Source organism: Heterocephalus glaber, unplaced genomic scaffold (genome assembly GCF_053883595.1).
Source record: "Heterocephalus glaber isolate CG9 unplaced genomic scaffold, H.glaber_assembly_v1.0 deba00001472, whole genome shotgun sequence".
NCBI classification, from domain to species: domain Eukaryota; kingdom Metazoa; phylum Chordata; class Mammalia; order Rodentia; family Bathyergidae; genus Heterocephalus; species Heterocephalus glaber.
Window position 1 is genome coordinate 43,114,615 of NW_028258315.1, and position 10,034 is coordinate 43,124,648.

A 10,034-nucleotide genomic window follows, 5' to 3' on the forward strand; every position below is an offset into this window, starting at 1 on the left:
AATTGCTTTGCTTGACCCATTGTGAGTGTTCTGTGACACTGGACTTGATGGAAATAATAGAGATTGCAGCCCCAGATGCTAGAGCAGGCACTACATAGTGTACCTACTTCACAAAAAGGGTAATAGCGACTGACGTCTTACTAATGAGGAGGCTGCGGTGTGGAAATGTTCCATGAAGTAACTCTTAAACAATACAATTAGTAGGGGCAGCACTGGGCTCCACACCCAGCCAGCTGGTGCCTACAGCCCCATCCTTAGCCACTGCCCTATGGTAATGCACCACCTGTGGCAGGAGGAACAAGATTTACAGCCGGACCACTTAGACTAAAGTCCTGGTTTCCATATTTATGGGCTTTTAAACTAGGGAAGTTGACCACAGTTCAGGTATCCTCCTCTACAGTACAGGGCTAAAAATATCTGCTGTCCACCTCTTAGAACTTAAGCAAAATTCAAATTAGATCAGCTATATGAAAATACTTTACAGATTATGAATTACTTTTAAAAAGTAGACATAGGCCAGAGCCTGTTCGGGTCGACTGACCAGAGTCCGTGAATTCTCCGCTGCGAGCCCCTCCAGACAGCCCCAACCTCAGCTTCCTGTCCTTTGCAAACACTAAGACTATGTCCCTGCATCAGTTTTTACTAGAGCCAATCACCAGTCATGCCTGGAACAGGGACCTTACCCAGATTGCCCTTAGCCCCAATAATCACGAAGTTCACATCTATAAGAAGAATGGGAGCCAGTGGGTAAAAGCTCATGAACTCAAGGAGCACAACGGACACATCACAGGTATCGACTGGGCTCCCAAGAGCAACCACATTGTCACTTGTGGAACTGACTGAAATGCCTACGTCTGGAGTGAGAAAGATGGCATCTGGAAGCTGACCTTGGTATCCTGAGGATTAACCTTGCAGCCACTTTTGTGAAGTGGTCCCCTCTAGAGAACAAATTTGCTGTGGGAAGTGGATCACGACTCATTTCTGTTTGTTACTTCGAGTCTGAAAATGACTGGTGGGTAAGCAAGCACATTAAAAAGCCGATCCGCTCCACGGTCCTCAGCTTGGATTGGAATCCCAACAATGTTTTGTTGGCAGCGGGATCGTGTGACTTCAAATGCAGAGTGTTTTCTGCCTACATTAAAGAAGTGGATGAAAAGCCAGCCAGTACACCCTGGGGCAGCAAGATGTCTTTTGGCCAGCTGATGTCAGAGTTCGGTGGCAGTGGGACTGATGGTTGGGTCCATGGCATCAGCTTCTCTGCCAGTGGGAGCCGCTTGGCCTGGGTCAGCCACTACAGTACCGTGTCTGTTGCTGATGTCTCAAAAAGTGTGCAGGTCTCCACTCTGAAAACCGAGTTCCTGCCCCTCCTGAGTGTGTCATTTGTCTCCAAGAGCAGTGTTGTGGCTGCTGGCCATGACAGTTGTCCGATGCTCTTTAACTATGATGACCACGGCTGCTTGACCTTTGTCTCCAGGCTCAACATTCCAAAACAGAGCATCCAACGCAACATGTCTGCCATGGAAGGCTTCCGCAACATGGACAAGAGGGCCACAACTGAGGACCGCAACACAGCCTTGGAGACACTGCACCAGAATAGCATCACTCAAGTGTCTATTTATGAGGTGGACAAGAAAGATTGTCACAAATTTTGCACTACTGGCATCAATGGAGCCATGACAATTTGGGATTTCAAGACCTTAGAGTCTTCTATCCAGGGCCTCCAAATGATGTGAAGCTGAGCGACCCCGCCACCCAGCATGAGAACAGTGGCTGAGTATGGCCCTGCCATTCGCATGACGGTGAGGAAAGCCAGCCCAGGAAACACTGTAGCAGCCTTGCAAATACTGTCTGCTTTTGTCTGAATATAATCGGTGAAAGTGTTGATTTTTTAAAAAGCAGCAGTGGTTTGGTTTTGTTTTTGAGATTTCATTCCATTCTTCACCAAAGCTTATCTTTAAGTAGTTTATTATGGAATTGTCACACTAACTTAAAAGAAAGGGTGAAGGAGGTATGTAAATTGTCTGCTAAAAAATTAAATTAAAATCCTGAATGTTAAAAAAAAAAAAGTAGACATAACATCACTTGTTAAATATGTTTGGGTTCTTGCAAAGGGTTTTACAAGGGATGTGTGAAAGCTAAGGTGCATGTTTTAATTTTTTAAAAATTACAATAAGAAACACATTGTCATTAATTCCCCTCAAAATACCCCTCCCACACACTTTAAACACACTTATCCCATAATTCTTGCAACTTTCTGAAGCACTTCTGGAATTTCTCTTTACAAGATATGATAAAAAATACAGTGAATGCTGCTGCCAAGTGCCATCCAGCAGAAAGGAAGGCTTGTAAAAACATGACGTACCTTCATTCACCTTCTTCACCAGATCTGTCACTGTGAGACTTTTGGCTCTTCTCCAAATTCAAAATGACCATGAAACTTAAATAGTTTGAATTGATTCAGGACATCAAGGCAACCACAACAGTGCAACTAAAGACTCGATTGGGAGACAAAAATTCCTAACAATGAATGTAAACAAGCTTGTAAAAATAGTTTTACCTGTTAAAGTTCTAAAATGAATTCAGGTGTGGTGGCACATGTTTGTAATCCCACGTACTTGGGAGGCTGAGGCGGGAAGATCACAAGTTTGACTTAGTAAGTATGGACAACTTATTAAGACTCTCAGAAAAATAAAATCCAAGATAATTGTTCCTCTTTTAGTCAGTTCAGGCTGCCATAACAAAATACCACAGGCTGGGTTGCTTAAACTACAGTATATCTATTACACATTTTGGTCCATACACTTTTGGTTTCTCACACCAGAGAAACAATGTGATATAATAGATATTGTGAAATAGGAAGAAAATGTTCAAGTGGGAAGGGGAACTAGGGAGGGGGAGGTGGAAAGGAAGGAAGAAAAAAAGAGAAAAGAAGAAAAAATGAAAACAAAGCTTTTGTAAATAAGGACAGGAAGAGGGGTTGAAGGGAGGGAGGAGAGGGGAACCAGAAAAAAATATCAAAACATAACATATGCAGGTACAAATTCCCTATGATGAATATGATCATTATGTATACTTAAAATGTACCAATAAAATTAATTAATTAAAAAACAGTATATGTTCTCAGAGACCTGGAAGCTGGAAGGCCAAGATTAAGGAGCCAGCTGACTCAGGTCCTGGTGGGAGCTCTCTACCTGCCCTGCAGATATATTTTCTTACTTTTTCTCACATGCAGAGGCTCTCCTTCCAAAGATTCAGTCCTATCAAATGACGGACCAACACTTCTGACCTTGTTTGATCTTAGTTACCTCTTAAAGAGGGTATCTCCAAATATAGGCACATCGGAGGTTATGGCTTCAGTGTACAAATGTTGAATTTTGGAGGTTGGAGCAGTACAATTTAGTTCATAGCATTTCCTCACCCCTTACACATATGTTACAAGCAAACAAAGAATTAACTTCTATACCACATGTGAATAGGGAGATCAGTCAAATAAATAATTCTCAAATAGACAATGATTGATAAACTACTTATATCTTACATTGGACCAAACTACATGTTTGGGTTTGCTATTTCTCATATCACCTAAGATTTACTGTGCTGCTCTGTTTGTCTTAATTAGGATTAGTATTCATATCAAGCCATGTTCTTTGAACATCTACCAGTGGGAAATAAGTGATGAAAAAATTTGCCAGACATAATCAACAGGATTGTCAAGAAATCAGTATCATTTTTCTCCTTTTCACTTATTCTTGAAATATTTCCAGAGGCCAACTTTGGGCAAGGCACCATGCTGTCTGCTGAAACCAGACCTTCAGCAGCTCTCACTCCACTCAAAGACTCAAGTCACACAATGAAGGAGTGGTGAACATGGTAGAAAGTGATAAGGTTAGTAAGAAAGATGTGGACAAAATTGTTCCAGTGGCAGTTCAAAGAGGGAGGTAGCATCAAAAGAGATGAGAGGTAAGGGAGCATTTGAAATAGGTCTTAAGCAGCAGGTGGACTTGCACGTTTGGAGATAAGAGGCAAGGAAATGCCAGGGAAGGGTTCATTTTAAGCCTAGTTCCCTGATCTTGAAGAAAGGAAATGCCTAAACTGCTAATTTAGAGCACTCCTGTTGGGTGCCTCAGACTCTGAGAATATAAAAGGGGAAAAAGACATATCGATCACAAAAAATTCAAACTGTTACCTGTGTGATAACAAACTAGTTCATGAGGCTATCCCTAAAAAAAAAAAGTCTCTTGTTTATATAACTCGAAACAAAATATTGCATGGTAACAACAGAATAAGCCAAGTAATTGCCCTTCCCTCCCACACACTTAAGAATGAGGCTTTGTTGTTACTAGATTATGCTTTTGGAGAATAAAACAGTAATACTACTCTTTAGAGGGTAGCTTAATTCCATTCCAAACATTGGCTTTCTGTAGCAGACATGCACACACACACACACACACACACATATATATATATATATACACTCATTATAATTATTTCATAATTAACATTTCTACTGAATGTATTCCTGAAGGAAAAAATTCCTAATATATGTACACACTTGAGCTGATGTTATCTTTGAAAACTTGGTACCTTTCTTGGGTTCTTTAGATGTAAAAAAAATCTGCCTTTGTAATTAATCCCCTTGATTAATCTGTAATGGGCCACTAAGTTAGTCTATAGAAAGGAGGACTAAAAAAAACTAGCAATATGCTAATGAAGTTTCAGAATATGCCACATTGGCATAAGGATTATTTTGAGCTGAAAATAATTGACAAGCAGCTGGCTTTCTGCTTCCCCTTTCTGCCTAAAAGCAAGACTTATTTCTAAACTGTAAAGATGTCTCCATTTTCCATATGAGGAAGAGGGAGAATGATTCCCAATTGTGGGAGATAACACTTATTCCTGGAGATTTGAGTCTACATTAAAAAAAAAAAACCTAAATAACCTTAATCTTCCATTAGTTTCCCTCCTATCTATACTTTCCCACAATTTGCTGCCCATAGAAACTCAAATGTTTTATTTTGTCTAGTCACTTTTCCACAATTTATTGCTCTCTGTTTAAAAAATGATGGATACATTCTCACAGCTAACTGCTTCTTTGAGTTTTATGCTTCTTTTCTGCAAAGTTCTCCTGTGAACTTGAAATAAACTTTTTCTCCTGTTAACTTGTCTTTTGTCAGTTTAATTTGTGGACCCTAGATCCAGAGCAAGGGAGGGTGGAGAAAGTTTTTCCTGGTGACATTATCAGTATCCATTAAGTGTTTATGAAAGATTCTGAGCAGTAGCCTTAAATTATACTCTCATAGGATAAGGTAATTATTAGAACTACCATAGAGGATAAGCAGACCCTATGCGCTGGAGATCATGACAACTGTCTTTTACAAATGCAGAAGTTGATCCCAGGCACATTTACTTGAGACACTTAATCCAAGTTCCCATTGCAAGTTAAAACCTAGGTTACCAGTTCAAAGTATTTTCAGACAAGTCTTGTGCCTGCAGTGTAGAAGATTTTCTACTGCTTTCTGATGCCTCTCAACTCCCATGACCAGAGAAAAGCAGTTTAATCTCTTCGGTTTGTCTTTGTCTTTAATATATATGTGTGTGTGTGTGTGTGTGTGTGTGTGTGTGTGTGTGTGTGTGTGTGTGTGTTCTCCTATGTGGTAATGGTGTGACAGAAAATAGCCATAGATCAGGAGATGAGTTGGCTATATCATAAACCTCGATTTCTTGGACCTTAGATTTCAAGGACTTCTAAACGCAGAACACGTCCTGCCATTAGAATATTTGAAGATGCATGCAAAAATGAGATTTTTTTAAGGTTTTGTTTCCCAGGCAACTGCTCTCAGTTCAGCATTGAATGTGAGCATTCGAATCCCCAGAGCCACTCTCCCCCACCCACCTTTATCCTCTTTACTGCAGCAAAGATGCAAACTCTGAGAACCCAGAATCCCAGCTTCCTTTGGAGAATAAAAGGAGATTCATTGAATTGTTATAAAATGATGCTGAATTCAAAAGAACATGCCTGTCAGCAAGCAGTGCACTTTGGAAAATACTCTGGTTGATCTAGGCAGAGAAAGGGTACATGTTGACCAACATATTGATTGGCAAAAAAAAGCCTGAAAAAGAAAACATTCTATCTAATAATTCTTTCTAATAATTTTTTTTATAATACTGGGAATGGAACCCAGAGCCTCACACTGCTAGGCAAACTCTCTGCCACTCAACTACACTCCCAGCCCCTGTCATAATGGTTCAATTAGTTGTACATGACTGTAATCCCAGCATTGGGGAGACTGGGGCAGGAGTATCACAAGTTCAAGATCAGAATACAAAACAGAACAAAATTTTTTAAACGCAGTGGTTGTCATTTAGTAATGGAGCAGGGAAAGCTGGCTTTTAGCACCGTAAAGTCAGTGTTTGGTACCCGATTGACCACAGTGCTGCTGCCAGGAAGAGTTTAGCCACTGGTATCTACTGTTAAAACTGCTCCAGAAATGTGCATTCCAGGGAGCTTCAAATCACCAGAGGATTTTGAAAGCACCAAGGCAGTCAATACAAACTTGAAGACTTTCTACTAGTCTCAAGATCTATTAAATTCACTACATCTCCAGGGAATAAAAACGCTTTCAGGATGAGAATGTGAGTGGCCACCTTTTCTAGTCTTTCCTACCAGAACTGTTCTCAGCTTTTTGAAGTAGTAATGAGTTTCATAGTGCGTCGGAGTAGGGAGCATCTTAAACTTGTTGCTTCAAACGTATTCTTTCTTTCTCTCACAGACCTGGCACTAAGTCTTCAGATATAGGTCATAGGAGTATATATACAATCTCACGTTTGAAAACAAAAATAGCCATTGAAGTCTTAGGTATTAGAACATTTATTGGCAGGTAAATAATAAAAATTTGTTCTTTAAAAGAAAGATCCTGGTGAATATATTCTTCATTAAGCTTTCACTCTTCTTTTATGTGTGTCTCTTTGTATTTCTCTTCACAAACACACACATATACACTCATTCATTTAACACTACTTCCACTTTTTCAAAATTGTATTTTATTGGTACATTTTAGGTATACAATATAATGACATTCATCATTGGAAATTTGCACCTTTACATAATCTCTCTTGGTTCTTATTTTTCCCCCTTTCCCTGCCCTCCCTTCAACACCTCCATCCCTCCCTGTTTACAAAGACTTTGTTTCCAATTTTTCATTTTCACATATTAATTCCATTCCCTTCTTTCCTTTCCCAAACCCCTCCCACTTCTCCTTCCCCTTTGCCCCTTTTCTTCATATTTCACATTATCTATTATACCTTTTGGCCCTTATTTACACTTTCAGTTTCTCATATTAGAGAAACTATTCGGTATTTACACATGTGTGTCCTATTTATTTCACTGAAAAGTATTGCCTCAACATGCATCCATTTACTAATAAATGTCTCTAAATTCTTGATTTTTATGGCTGAGTAGTACTCTATTTTATAAAAAAAAAAACAACATATTTTTTTTAACCAGTCTCCAGTTGATGGGCATTTGGACTGCTTCCAAGTTTTAGCTATTACAAACTATGCTGCTATGAACATGGGTACACATATATCACTGTGGTATGATTCTTTTAATTCTTTGGGGGAAGATATCTGGCAGAGGAATGGCTTGGTCAAATGGGACTTCCAGTCCTAGTACTTTGAGGTAACTCCATACTGATTTCCACAGTGGTTGCACGAGTCTACACTCCCATCAGCAGTGGAGCAGTGTTTCTCTTTCCCCACAGCCCCGCCAGCATTTGTTATTGATTGATTTCTTGATAGCAGCCACACTTTCTGGGGTGAGGTGGAATCTCAGAGTTGTTTTCATTTGCATCTCTCAAATGACCAGTGATGTTGAACATTTTTTCATATGTTTACTTGCCATTTCTACTTCTTGTCTGAGAAATGTCTGTTCATTTCAGATGCCCACTTTTGGATTGGGTCTTTAAATTTGAGAGGTCTAATTTTTTTAAGTTCTTTATATATTCTAGATAGTAGACCTTTGTCTGAGGGACAGCTGGTGAAAATCTTTAACTACATTGTAGGTTGTCTCTTTATGCTGCTGGTGGTTTCTCTGGCTGTGCAAAAGCTTTTTAATAAGAAGAGATCCCACCTGTTGATTGTTTGTGCTAGTTCATGGGCAGCTGAGGTCTTGTTCATAAAATCTTTTCCTACACCAATGTCTTCAAGAGTTCTACCTTACCTCTATTTCAGCTGGTTCATCATTTCAGTTTTAATATTTAGATCTTAATCCATTCTGATTTTAGTTTAGTGCATGGTGAGAGATATAGGTCTAGTTTTAATCATTGGCAAGTTGAAGCCCAATTTCTCCAGCACCATTTATTAAAGAGGCTATCTTTCCTCCAGCAAGGTTATTTGGCTCCTTTGTCGAAGATGAGGTGGCTGAGTGTGTCTGGAGTTGTTTCTGCATCTTCTAATCTGTTCCACTGGTCTGCGGTTCTCTTTCTTTGCCAGTACCATGCTGTTTTTATCACAGTAGCTTTGTAGTATAGTTTCAAGTTGGGGGTTGTAATACCCCCCTGCCATGTCTCTGTTACCTAGAATTGCTTTTGCTATCCTGGGTCTCTTCTTGTTCCAAATGAATTTTTGGATTGTTTTCTCAAGGTCTGTGAAGTATGCTGCTGGGATTTCAATTGGGATTGCATTGAATCTATATAGCAGTTTTGGAAGTATGGCCATTTTCACTATATTGTTTGATCTTTCCTACCCAGGAGCAAGGAATGTCTTTCCATCTCTGATATCATCTTCAATCTTTCTTTTCAGGGTGCTGTAGTTTTCAGAGAAGAGGTCTTTGATTCCTTTGGTTAGGTTGATTCCTTGGTATTTCAGTTTTTTGGGTGCTATTGTGAAAGGAATCATTTGTCCTATGCCTGTCTCAGTAAGTCTATTGTTGGTGTAGAGGACAGCTATTGCTTTGTGTGTGTTAACCTTGAATCCAGCTACTTTACTGAATTTACTTATTAAGTCTAGAAGACTTTTGGAGTTCTTGGGGTCTTCTTTATAGGGTATAATGTCATCTCCAAATAATGACAATTTCACTTCTTCATTTCCTATCTTTATTCCTTTTATTTCTTTCTCTTGTCTAATTGCCGTGGCTAATGTTTCCAGAACTATATTGAACAAGAGTGGTGATAGTGGACATCCTTGTCTTGTTCCTGATTTGAGTGTGAAGGATTTCAGTTTTTGACCATTTAGTATGATATTGGCTGTTGGTTTTTCATAGATGGCTTTTATCAAATTGAGATAGAGACTGTTACAATTTTTTGTAGGGTTTTTATCATAAATGCATGTTGGATTTTGTCAAATGCTTTTTCTGCATCTATTAGGATGCTCATATGGGTTTTTTCCTTAGCTCTATTGATATAGTGTATTACATTGATTGATTTGCGTATGTTGAACCATCCCTGCATTCTTGGGATAAAAATCCCATTTGGTGAGGGTGTATGATCTTCTTGATGATCTTCTGCATTCTATTTCCCAGTATCTTATTAAGGATTTTTTCATCTATGTTCATTAGTGAGATTGGCCTATAGTTCTCTTTTTCAGTTGGATCTTTCCCTGCTTTGGGGATCAAGGTGATGCTTGCTTCCAGGAATGAATTTGGGAGTATCGCTTCCCTTTCAAATTCACTGAAGAGTTTAAACAGTAGTGGCAGTAGTTCCTCTCTAAATGTCTTGTAGAATTCAGCAGTGAAGTCATCAGGGCCCGGGCTTTTCTTCTTTGGTAAGTTTTTAATTATGTTTTTAATTTCTTTCATTGATATTGCATTGTTTAGAATTTTTAGATCTTCGTAATTCAACTTTGGAAATTCATATGTATCTAGGAATCAGTACATTTCTTCTGTGTTTTCCATCTTATTGGCATATAGATTCTCAAAATAGGTATTGATGATCCTCTGGATTTCTGCTGGGTCCATTGTAATTGCATCCTTTTCATTCCTTATTGTATGGATGTGGGCCATTTCTTTCCGTTTTCTGACAAGGTTAGCTAAGGGTTTG

At 39.1% G+C, this 10,034-nt stretch overlaps 1 pseudogene; it reads left to right on the forward strand.

Moving 5' to 3' along the window:
- The first annotated feature begins 541 nt into the window (after positions 1-541).
- LOC101724461 (actin-related protein 2/3 complex subunit 1A pseudogene) lies at positions 542-1,884 on the forward strand (annotated as a pseudogene).
- Positions 1,885-10,034: the final 8,150 nt, after the last annotated feature.